The following is a 12,424-nucleotide window of genomic DNA, read 5'->3' as shown; positions in this document are numbered from 1 at the left end:
TCTCTGTTCATAATGGCTTAGGACTAACTAGAGAGCATCTAACATTCAACAAATATTTATTAGGTTCTTACTACTTGTTGTTATTTTACGGAAGGAGCAAAAGAAAACAGATTAAGACTTACGTGGTGATAACTTCAAAATTCTTATTTGTATCCCGATATCTTAAGCTCTAGACAGAGTTCCAATTGCTTCCTTGGCTCATCCACCTGAATGTCATAGGCAACCACTGGAGATTTTGAGCCACTATTTTGCACTTATGAGTGTTTTGATTCTATGTTTATGAATGCAAACATGTCCACCAGAATTATATCACTATGGGAGGTTTTTCAACGAAAAGATACCTTTTGGAATAAATTTAACTATGGCCACTTAATTTCTATATTAATTTCCAACAGAGTGTGGGAAAGCTTTATTAAAATTTTTACTTTACTGAAATTCCTTTGTCTTGAATTAATTTGAATTAATTCTTTTCTATATTTACAACAAAGCTTTGACCTACTATTCAGTTTCAGTTTTATTTTGCTTATTTTTGACCATACCAAATGTTATCTCTTATAATTTCACTCAAAGTAAGTTTTTTTGGTGTGGCCTTTTTTTTCCCCCTCTTATCAAGTCCAGTTTTCCTGGGTTAAGAAGACTTGGATGTCAATTTTTCAATCAAAACAAAGTTTACTGGGTGCAATTCCAGCTTCATCAATTTTATTCTGTTATTTCTATCTGGAGTGTTCAAAATCAAGTAGAAAAAAAGACTAATAGTTATATTCATTTTATGGAGCTACAATCATTAATGGGGCAAATACGTAAGATTTGAAAGGATTATAGTAGGGTTACAATGAAGAGGTCAAAACATCTTGTGTTGCTCACAGCCATTTCAAACTCAATTCAACTAACACTAAAATCATTTGAAGAATCTAGCAGGGCATAGTTAAAAACAAAAGCAATTCATTAGCATCCTCCCAACCCCAGACCTAGCCAACTTCTCTTTATTTTTCAATATTCAGCTCAAATGCCACTTTTCTTGGAAACTTTTCCTGACATTATCTTCCCCCAGATAATTATAATACAATAATAATAATAATAATAATAATAATAATAATAATAATAATAATAATAATAATAATAAACACAATAGTCAATGTATTGGGAATTTACTAGGTGCCAGGCATATATGATCTAATTAATCCTTGCAAGAATCATATAAAGTGGGTAAGTACTATTATTCCTACTCACAAGAAAACATACTGACACTTGGAGAAGCTTGGTGACTTCCCAGTGTCACACAACCTATAATTAGATCTAAACTCAAATCTGTTGAACCCAGATCCTGAGCTCTTAATCACTGCAGCGTTCCCCTCTTTTGTCATACTTCTCTTACTGTACTTCACACGCTATTCTGCCATTGATTTGTCTTTGATTTCAGCCCTACCAAACTGTGAACTCCTTGAGGATAACTGTCATCTCTGTATCCCACAGGGCTTAATGTATCACAGATGCTTCACGTGTGCTCAGAAAATGATCCACTGTGCTACGATGAATCCTGTTCAGAACCAAATGTAATTTTAAAGCCTCAGTTAAGAGATTACCTGTAAATCACTGTCATTGCCAGAATCTCTCTGACCTCGACCCACAGTTCTATCCCCAAGATCTTGCCTTGTTCCTTGTCAACAGGTCCTTTCCTTCATGTGTCCTACTTCAGTGAGCAAGGATTGGCTTCTTTCTTGCTGCCCTTTTCTTTCAGGTCTGGGGTCGTCCTCTGCCCTCTCCACTCCTTCTGGGTGGCTGATCCTCCTCTGTGTCAAGTCCTTTCCAACATAGTCCCCATAATCTTCGTTTTCTACCTATAAACTAGGACACTTTACCTTCCTGGTGCCTCTGACCTGTTCTTTTAGGCTATTAGCAATTCTGAAGCCAAATGGACCTAAATCACCTTACAAAACCCTAAGTAGTGGGTAGATGGAACCTCATTCCCCAAACATAGAGAAGCCAACGGAGGACCTCTAATCGCCCAACCACTATCCTCACCAAGTCAGGAGACTTCCCCTTCTAATGTCACTGCTGACCCTGCTGGGTCAGAATGATCACAGAGTCTGCTGCGGGATACCAGCCACCCCTCTTCCCAATTCTCGTGGGCGGGGGGAGGTACCTTAAGGATGAGTGATCTTTCTGAACAGAATCCCTTCCAACAGAAAGCCCTGTACCAGAGAAGTTCCTAGTCTTCCAGAAAGCAGATGAGTAGATCAGCTGCAAGGACCAGCTCAGGCTTGAAGAAGAAAGATCTTCAAGAGGAGCTGAATTCTGCCCAGCTGAATTCTTCACAGGAAATATAAGCTAGGAATTCCCCGAGACTTGGAGCAGATGTTTTTGTGTGCTGTGTAATGTTGAGAGGGTGGAGTGGGATGGAGAAAAGAGAGAAGTAAGGCAGAATTCAGCAACTCTCCTACCAAATCCTTGGCCAGACATAGTTAACCCTTGAGGGTATATTCTTAATTATACCTTGCTTGTATATTGCTTTAGAGTTTACAGTCACCTCCAGATTGAATTACGTTTCCAAACCTTACTTCGACCTACCCAAGTATCTAGAGACTAATGTATTAGTTTTTTAGGGCTGCTGTTGTTCTAAAGCACTCTAAACTGGGTGGCTTAAAATAACAGATATTTACTGTCTCAAAGTCTGGAGAAATCTGCAGTCAAAGTGTAGGCAAGGTTGTTTCCTTCCAAGGGCTACCAGTGAGAATCTGTTCCATGCCTCTTGCTTCGATTCTGGTGGTATGTTGACAAACTTAGGCAGTCCCTGTCTTGTACATGCAACACAAATTGCTCTGACCACTTCATTCTATGCCAGGGTCTCAGGCCTTCCCCTACCCTTTTTCTCTTCTTCTCATTGGCTGAATGAGGATGCAGGGATGAGCCATCATGTACCATATGGACGAGGAAAACATGATTTTTCATAAGATAGGAGCTGAAGTCCCTGGATGACCTCACGGAGCAGAGCTGCCCTACTTCTCCGGACCACCTCCTTCTGCATTACTAAGTGAGAAAAGTTCCACACCCCCCTCCCATTCTTTTGGGCTTTTGTTAAAGCAGCTGAATCTGTATCCTAACTACTATAGCTTCTCTAGGCCTTACCTTTAAGCACTGTGGTGGAGGTTGGCAGTGTTTACCTCCGATGAAAAGAAGTTACAAGAAATGCTTGAAGTAGGAGCTACTCTTAACAATGGTCATGGCTTCTGGAAGAGAGAGGGGAGCTTCCCTTAGGAAGAACACAAAGAGGAAGAAGCTGGCTTTGTGGGGAGGATCTCTCTTTTCCCAACAAGGGTCAGGGAACCATTTAAGAAATACCCTTTGGCCATGGAGACAGAATATACGGGAGTTTTTGCAACTGACTATGGTGGGCTGGTAAGGCTCCTACTGTCTAAGGAAATGAGGGGGCAGATCTTGTGTTGTGACGATAACAGGCCTATGTTATCTGGGCAGACTTTTAAACGTCCTCTGTCCTTTATCTCATAATTCAAATATCCCAGGGGCAGGTAAGTTTAATGGGTGCAATAGTCCAAGCCGGGGGAGACAATGGGATTTGGGTGTTTACTTGCTTTCAGTGGAGAGCAGCTACTCAGTTCTAGCCAACTGGTTCCATGCGGGAAATGAGGGCTTAGTGTTGCCAGAGTTTTTGAACAATGGCTGATTATCTATATTTTTAATGTGAAAAGTTTCCAACTTCTAAACTCCTGTATTAAAGCAAAACAATTGTGGGCCATATTCAGCCCATCTATAAACTTGTGACCCCTGGGACAGGCAAACTCTTTGACAACTTCGAGCTTTTCGACAGTGAAGGAAGAGGCTACACATTAAAATGGAAATAGAAACTTGGAGTTAGCCTCTGAGAATGACTGGCCCCTTGGTCCCAGGGAGGCAACCAGAAGATTTAATGCTGCCCAGGGGCCTCTCCACAGGTCCTCATTTTAGCCTTCTTCCAATGGCTATAGGAAATTGACTGTAAGAATTGAGGCAACTCCTTTTTCTCCAGGAAATAATGCTATGGACAAGTTCCTGACTCTATTGGGATTTGGCTAGAGTTACCAGGGAGGGCCGTGGTTAAAAAAGGTGAAATAATGGATCAGCACCTAGAACCAGAGCTATTCTTTGGAGTTGTAACAAAGATCCTGGTTCTCCAGAGGCCATAGTGAGTAAATTCCCTGATAAAAGAAGGGCCCTCATCCTGCTTCCAGCCATCTTTGGGTAGAAGATCCCTATGTTCCTGCCTCTTCATTACTCTAATCCCCACAGCTTGAGTCTTTCAGCTCTTGTCTGTAAGCTCTGCTCTGCCCCAGACTTGAATTCACTATGTTCCTCATTCAAAGTATAACTTGGCAGCCATCCTGATCCACGGTTCTCCTTCTACTTTATTCTCTGATTCGGGTAACTGGGTTACTGCCTTGTTCCTAGTCCTTGCTCCCAGGTTCCTAGTCCTTGCTCCCAGGACTGCTAGACCTTTGGTCCTCTGGAGAACACTAACATCTGTTATCACATCTCCATGACCCTGCTCTTTTGCTCTCTGGGAGGATCCATGCTTCTCTCCCACCTCGACCAGACTACTCACCACCACCCCAGGAGGCATTGCTCTGACACCGGTTCCCAGCCTTTAATATCACCGAGATCTGTACCAGTGGTTCTCAACCCAGGACAAGTTTGCCTCCCAGGGGCTATCTGGCAATGTCTTAGAGACATTGCTGATTGTCACCACAAGGGATGGGGGATAACAGGGAAAACGTTACTGATATCTAGTGGGTAGAAACCAGGGATGCTGCTAAGCATCCTGTAACAGACAGCCCCGCACAACAAAGAATTATCTTACCCAAAAGTCAAGGAAGCCAAAGCTAAGAAACTCTGATCTACGCATGCTGAGCTCAGCCTGAACTCCCTTCTTCTCCCCTGCTGCTGAATCCGCTCATTTCCTAGGAGCACACTTATCTTCCCAGGAGCTCTCTCATCTTGGAGTCCTGCCTTGGCCTGGTCTGCTCTACCCCCTACCAACCAAATGTGGGTCACAGAGGTTGCAAGCTGTTGGTCTGTGTGTTTAATTTGGTTGAAAAGGTGTTAAAAATGTTTGATGTAGACGCTAATAGTTAAACATAAATGGACTTCACAAAAAGATTCCAATTTTTAGCTTCTCTTAATAATTTACAACATCTGTTAATAATGGGTCTGTATTTCCTACAGCAGCATTTGCATTCCTCTTTAGACAAAGTATGTACTCTCTGATTTGTCACAGTCACCCCCGCTTCCAGATCACTCATTTATGACACTTTCCAGGATACTGTCAGCTCTTGAATTTGCAATTTGTGCTAATGCTATGCCTTGTATATAGTAAGAAATAAAACTGCTGAACAAAATAAAACTGTATACATGTGAGAGTGCAAATAAAGTGTGATAATGCAATCTCAAGATAATATCTGCAATCTCAAAGGAAAAAGGTGGCCTATAAAGAAATCTTACTGCCTTGGGAATTTCTGCCAATTTAAACTCAAGGGTCTACTTATAAGAACATATAATTTTAGGGGGTGGTTTAGTTCAGTGGTAGTTAGTGCTTAGCATGCACAATGGCCTATGTTCAATTCCCAGTACCTCTGTTAAAATTTTTTTTAAATAAATAAACAAAAAAACCTAATTACCTCCCCTCCCCACCAAAATAACATATTTTTAAACTCATAATAACTGATATTCTGCTGTATCATTAATCATGCTGTGTATACTTACCTGTTTTTTCTTGGTGAGATAGAGAAATGGACAAAAAGAGATTCAGAAAGAAACTATGGGGAAATTTGTCCTCAGTTTAACCATATGGCTATAAATATATACACATTCACATGTATATCTGTGCATATATATACATGTTTACGTGTTTTTGAGAAGTGATGGGAGGATGTGAATGAAGACTCAGAGGTGAAACTGGAAGGATGTCTGGGCAACAGAAAAAGCCTTGTTAGGCAGTAACCAGAAATGAAGATTTAGGTCTTTAAATCCAGGTTTAAAGGAAACATTGTCATTTATTAAACAGGAAGAGTCAAGCTGTCTTGGCTGGCAGTGACTTTCCATTGAGACAGCATATATTTTTCTCAGTTTGGAAGTGCTTGGAGGAGCACAATAGCGATGCCAGGATGGAGCTTTTATACTTGACTGAAAAGAGGAAATAGCTACTGTATTTTTTTTTTAAACCATATGTGCTGCTGAAAGGCAAATAAATAATTCTGACTCAAATAAAGGCTAATAAAGTCCTACATGATCTTAAATCTTTCGAGTAGCACTGAAGTAAGTGTTAAGCTGTACTGTGGACATGCATATAAGCAGGTCTACCCAAGTCTATCAGAAATGTGTGAAAAACACTTGGTGAGAAGCGAAGTTTGGAGAAGCATCCCGGAAATTTGTGGTTTAGTTTCCGAAGAATGTGAAGAAGCATGTTTACTGCAGGGATTCAGCTGCTGTGGGGACCCACGTTATCAGATTCCTGGGTTACACTTACTTCAACACACAAGTGACACACGTCTAGTCCAGGAGCACAGAACTAGTTACTGAATTAAACAAACTGGTTTCTGATCTATGCAGACTTAATTGGTGATAAAGCTGAAAGTCTTTCCTGAATAAGTAGATTTCACTGGAAGAGCTCTGGCAGAAAGTGTCATGATAAATAGTCTATAAAATCCAGATGATTTGGGGAAAGGACATCTGGTGGAAATGTGTATCACTAAACTTTTAAATGTGGTTTTAAATGAAGCTTGGTTGTAGAGGGAAACATTTTTTTATCTACCCTGACGAAATACAGAGATTCCTTCTGGCAGAATATTTGGTGATTACAGAGGGGTTTAATTTAGTTCCATATTGTTGAGTGAGCTGGGTTTTCATGGACCACTGCAAAAATGTATACCTAACAGAATCTTAAGAAAAGTTAGGCTCGAATCTGCTTTAAACAGAGAGAAGGAATTGGTGTCACTGACTGCTGTCTGTATGGATTGCCTTCATGGAGTTCCCCATACACTCTGGTAAAAAAGAACTCAAGAATGTATCTCCCGTGAAATGTATCTCCTGTCAAAACCATAGGGGCCCTTGAGGGAACCTGTACTCTGCTTCTGATTGGATGACAGGAATGAGTAGAAAGAATTAATGGTGGGTGGGGTATAGCTCAGTCGTAGGGTGTGTGCCTAGCAGGCACCAGGTCCTGGGTTCAGTCCCTAGTATCGCCACTGAAAAATAAATAAACCTAATTACGTCCCCCCTCACCAAAAATTAAATAAAATAAAAATAAAGTGATGTCATTTTAAAAGGAAGAAAAAAAACTAGACATTTTTTATGAAAAAAGAATCAACAGACATGAAAGAGAAACTCTCTGGTGAAAACCATAACCAGCGAACACACATGGTCAGCAAATTTTATTTTTCAAGGGCTGTCTGCTTAGAGAAGAGAGATTTTTATCTGAAAAGCATATCTGTGTGTATGTGTTTGAGGGCATGGGGTTATCTGAGATCATTGCTCAGTATTTTCCACTAACTATCAAATATAAACTTGATACCACACCCCAGATTGTGCTCAAGATGTTTGGCACCAGTGGAATATTTTGCCACCCTTTGGATGAATAATCACTGCTTGGAAGATGTTGGGGCGTAGCAGTATTTCATAAAGATTCCCTGTTTATTCACCCAAGGGAAGCAAGGGAGGTTTTAAATAGAAGTTGAAGGCTGAGTGTGATATTGCTGGTTCCTGGGGTTGGCGGGTGGTAGAGCGGGATTGTCAGATTGCACATTTCCACCCCAAGCGCTAGCATAGCCTATACTTGACTAGAGAAGCATCTTGCCTATCTGTAGCTCCCATGCTTAGTTGCATACATTAAGACAAATGGCAATACTCTTTGCTGCATTAGGATAAATGGAAGTATTTCGGTTTGGCTGGAAAAGACACAACAAAAAAAAGGAGTGTTTTGGTCATGAAGGTGTTTGAGTGTCATGCTTAAGCATTTGGATTTATTGCATTGTCAACTGGGAGCAAATAATGCTTGTAGCAGGGAGTGGCAATATTGAATTTTTGTTTTTGTAAAGATCATCTGGTAGCAGTTTGGGAGAACACTGCCACAACTGAAGTCAAAGACGGAAGAGCCTTAGGCAATGAGAGTTAGAATAGAGATGAGGGAGACATATTTGAAAGACATTCATTTAGGAAATTAATAGAATCTTTCAGAAGCTTAGATAAACTGAGTATAACTTTTTTTTATTGAGTTGGCATTGAAAATCAAACTTGGGTTAAAAAAACTAACTAATTTCAGGCATACAAATGTTTTATTCAGTTTTAAAGGCATTGGAGTTGGGAAAGAAAATTTTTTCTTTACCAAAAAATACAATTAAATCAAGTGGACATGAAATGATAGCTATTTCCATTCTGCTGGGATCAAAGGCACTTGCAGTCTGATTTGCATGTCTAACCCCCATGCTTCACTTGGCCAGTTTAAGAGGACACAGCATATATTTGAAAGGTCAATGCCTACTTATGTACCAGTTGATTTAAAGCTCTACCCAGAAGTTAATGTCCTGATTTGTACAATCTGTTTGGCTCTGTCGATCACTGGGGGAAAACAGAGTGAATGATTAACCATGGGTCAGGGAGAAACTTTCAGGCTTAATTCCTTTGCAAGACTTTAATTAATACATGGGTATAATTTAAATATCGGGCCATAAAGTGGTCTACAGCCTCTGGAATCAGAATCCCTGCCTTCAAATCCCAGTCCAACCTCTTCCTGGCTGTGGAATCTTAGACAAATCACCCACTACCCAGAAACCTCAGTCTCCTCATTTGTAAAGTGGAAGTAGTAACAGATCTAACTCAGAGGGTTGCTGTGATGATCACCTAAGGAAATCCTCAGAAAGTGGTTAGCTCAGTGCCTGGCACACACAGCAAGCTCAATAATTCTAGCTACTGATTACTACCAGTTTAAAACTAAAAGCAGTACACAGTGGAGGAAGGTGGAAGGAAGGTAGAAAGATTAAGGGATGTCTTTGTGTTACTTCAAGAGAAGAGTGAGAAGACTTAATTAGAGATTTTAAAACTCGTTTTGTTTTGTGTGCTTTCTATTTTGAAAGATATTGAATCTGTATGGAACTCACAATATTAGATGCCTTCCTTCTGAAGGAAGTTGGGGGATCCTTGTGTCTAGGCCCCAGATGCCATTATTAGCCCCAAATCTGTCCAAGAAGGGTGAGAAATTAGAATGCTGTAAAGCACATTTCTCTTCCTCTGGAAAAAAAAAAACGCTATTTATTCACCTTTTATTAAAAAACACAGTCTAGGTTTTTATCTCACTTTTCTCCAAATTTTATCTAGAGTCTGGGAAAGAATCACCACCATTAATGATGAAGTGTTTCAAAGCCTTGGTCAGAGCAGAGGGAAATCCCTAAATCCCTAAACCCCTTTTCCTTGAAAAGGGATTTCTGTGTATATAAATAATTTTGTAGCAGGAAGATGTGGGCACTTAATTTGGAAATCTTGATGGCATGGAATTTCTGTAACTTTGTTTTTGTAGGGCCTAGGATGAGATAGCTACTGGGGATCTGAATTGTTCAGTTCATATTGTGGATAGTTTCACCCATATATGTAGTCAAAACTCAAGCTTTAATCTTTTTTAGTGTCTTCTGGGCAATGTTATGTCTACTGAAGAATCGATTTTGGAAGCAGCAGTCATAACAGGGTACCTACCAGATTATATAACTTCTCATAAATAGCTAACACCCACGGTTTAGACAATAAAAGAAAAAAATAAGTTTGAACATGACTACGTTGATCTGTTTTTAGAATCTTTAATTTTGACCTGAAGTCTCTTAAAAGATATGTTTCAGAAAAGTCAGGGACACGTAGTAGAAGTATGTACTACTACCATAATATACTTGTTTTCTGTTTCATCACTACTTGGCACTAAAGACGTTTTGGTTCTTAGTCGCATACTGTCAATGACATTTATGGAAATCTAGGAGGAATACCCAGTTTAGGATAGAAACTGAATTGGTAGCTATTATATGCTTATTTCAATTTGTATCAAGATTATTTCGTCTCTAAAAGAAAGAGAAGGCTGGTCTCCTAAAGGAGAAGGAACAATACTTAAGTAATTTGCAAAATACATTGAAGTTGCAGCCATGCCACAAAACAATACTATTCATCCTCCAGAGAGATAGTAAATGAACTTGGTAAAGCAGGAAATTTGGGCAGCAATGGTAATGTTTTTTCCAGACAGTAGGCAAAAGTAGGGAGAGGAGGGAAGGACAGCAATTCTAGAACTTCCTCCCATTCATGCAACATTACAGCTGAAAATATTTCTGCATTTTTTCACCTAGAAGGAGCCAGGAGGGACTGCAGGATCAAAGTAGCAGCAGAAGATAAAATAAAGCACCAGTTCAAAGACTTGCCCACTCATGCCAACCAAACAGTTGGGTGCCAGAATCATTTTTGTGATGGTTTAAAGACATACTTCACGAACACTTCTAATTATTTGATGGTAATGATAGTAAAGCTAGCAGCTCAGCACTCCACTTTGTCATGGTTAATCTATACTAGGTATAGTTTGTACAGATCTACGCAAAATAGATTGTGAGAAGACCACTGAAAAAGCAGCAGTGCCAAAGAAAGGACTGAGGGGACCTGAAATTATGTCTGTTGGAATGGTTGAAGGGATCAGTGAGAAAGGGAGACTGAAGGAAACTGTGAGCTGTTTACAGATACTTGAACATGAGGAAACAGTAAGGCATTTATTTCTGTGTGGCTCCAAGGTTGGAGCTAGTTGGCATGATAGCCTGGAAAACTTTGGCATAGTAGAACCAAGATCTTGTAGCTGTTCAAAGTGGAGCATGTTGAAAACCTACCATCTAACAAATGAAACACACAGACCCATTGCACTGTGTGGCCACTAACAAGGTTCAAACACAGCAGGAATGGCTGCTGGTGGGGATACTCAAGAAGGCAGAAGGCCTGCATGAAGGGGGCCTTTATCATCATCCATGACGGGCAAGAATCTATGACAATAGATATTATTTTTGAGCCCTTATTTTCTTTTTTTTGTTTCTTTGTTTTTTGTTTGTTTGTTTTTTGAGAGGGTGGTAATTAGGTTTATTTATTTATTTATTTAAATGGAAATGCCCAACTTCTTACCCTCTAGGCACCTAGAGCACAATAATTCTTTCTCAAGAGTGCTTAAAACTGTAGTTTCTGAGAGTGACACTGAATTGACAGAATAATTCTTCTTTCCTTTTCAAGAGCTGTCCCTGTGGCTGAACAAAGAAAAACAAAACAAAAATAAACCACTCTTCCCTGCAAATGAGGAAGACTAGACAGGACACAGCTCAGAACAATAAAAGAAAAAGAAAGTTATTTTGGTTCTTTCCTAAACCCTTTCTCACTACTCCTCACCACCCACCCTCACCTCCAGGGTCAGTGGAACCAGCTTGTGAGAACAGTGGCTATACATTAGCGCTGTTGTCAGAGGCCCACATTTACCCAGAATCTATTCTATTTTGGGGCCTGGTTCTGACTCTGCTGTTAAAAGTTACTACAAATGTGGAAAAGTGAAGAATTAAGTGACCAGATCAGGAACCTAAACCAACCCCCATCCAGCCATGACAGCTAGATTCTGAGGACATTCTGGCAAATGCATATTCTTTACTGCTCTATGGCAGGTTAAGTCTCATGTCCCCTCTTGGTGAACTGGACCGCATCTGGACTGCATTTGCCCCAGAGCCTCTCCCTTCCTCCAGGACCCCACCGTGATTTCTTCTTGGCTAACTAAGGGCAAAGATACTTTCAAATGATGCATATGTAGGTCCTGGATTAGTATTTCAGGCGTAGGACTTGGATAAGAGAAGACAATCTAAAAGAGGAAGAAAAATTTAACCCAGTTTCTAGTTCCAAACAAAGCCCTCCAACCAAACCTCACTGTGAGGCCCTGAGCACTCCATTTTGTCTTCTATCCTGCAAGAGCCCTTGAGGGGAACAGGGTTCATCATGGGAGCAGCGCCCCCTAGAGGTCAGCATGATCTACTGTCACATCTCCAGTTTTTCCCTCTGTGGTCCTCAGGAGGCTTATTAAAACAAAATGAGAGCTATTTTATCTCAGTACACTACTGTGGATCATTTGTGATCCATCTCTGAACATCTGGACACCTCAGTCTATTCCTTTCAGGATTGCTTTACAATTATTCCAGCCACAGAGATATTTTTTGGCTGGCTTTCCCTCTTGGTCCACCCACAAGTTAAGACTGTATGGCATACAGCTAAGATTGGGGTGAGGCAAGTGAGACTGGGTCATGCAAGTACAAGGTCAGACCCCGACTTTATCTCAAATTTTTTGACATTTTATTCAGCATGGATTTTTTCTTTTCTTTTCTTTTCTTTTTTTTGGCAT

General features: G+C 40.3%; 1 protein-coding gene across 1 annotated transcript in view; it reads right to left on the bottom strand.

The window, feature by feature from the left end:
• Positions 1-12,424, bottom strand: part of CMKLR2 (chemerin chemokine-like receptor 2) — a 37,823-nt gene that overhangs the window by 2,667 nt on the left and 22,732 nt on the right. The window lies entirely within an intron of this gene.

This window comes from Vicugna pacos, chromosome 5 (assembly GCF_048564905.1).
Source record: "Vicugna pacos chromosome 5, VicPac4, whole genome shotgun sequence".
In the NCBI taxonomy this organism is placed as follows: domain Eukaryota; kingdom Metazoa; phylum Chordata; class Mammalia; order Artiodactyla; family Camelidae; genus Vicugna; species Vicugna pacos.
The sequence above is the reverse complement of the archived record's forward strand: the minus strand, read 5'-3'. Positions and strand labels throughout refer to the sequence as shown.